Source organism: Leptonotus elevatus, chromosome 5 (genome assembly GCF_054856555.1).
Source record: "Leptonotus elevatus isolate MCC_2025b chromosome 5, RoL_Lele_1.0, whole genome shotgun sequence".
Classification (NCBI taxonomy): Eukaryota; Metazoa; Chordata; class Actinopteri; order Syngnathiformes; family Syngnathidae; genus Leptonotus; species Leptonotus elevatus.
In genome coordinates, this window is record NC_141243.1 from 17,645,001 (window position 1) to 17,645,503 (window position 503).

Below are 503 nucleotides of genomic sequence, written 5' to 3' on the forward strand. Positions count from 1 at the left end.
TTGGTCCGATGAGACCAAAGTTACTTTTTTTGGGGGGGCGTAAATGCAAAATGCTAATGTGGAAAACTAAAAACTGATCACTACCTTGAAAACACCATCGCTATTGTGAACCATGGAGGTGGCAACATCATGCGGCGGGGTTGCCTTTCTTCAGAAAGAATAGGGTATCTGATCAGAGGTGATGGGAAGATGAATGGTGCAAGAAGAAAAACTTGGGGGCCGCAAAACACTTGAGAGTGAGACGTCGTTACGTCCCACTACTACAAACTTGAACTCCAAAATTAAGTAAAAACATGTTTTAGTAGGTAAGTAGGCCTACTAGATAAAGAACCAAGGTTGTGTAGCTCAGTTAATTGTGATAAGAGACATACATTTTGTATTTGTTCAGTGCATGAACGATGAAGGATGAAGCTGCATCACTTGGAGGCCAACCCCATTCACACGCACACACAGTACGAACGTAACCACGCCTCTCGACGCAGACTCAGTTCCGTCCCCCTCAT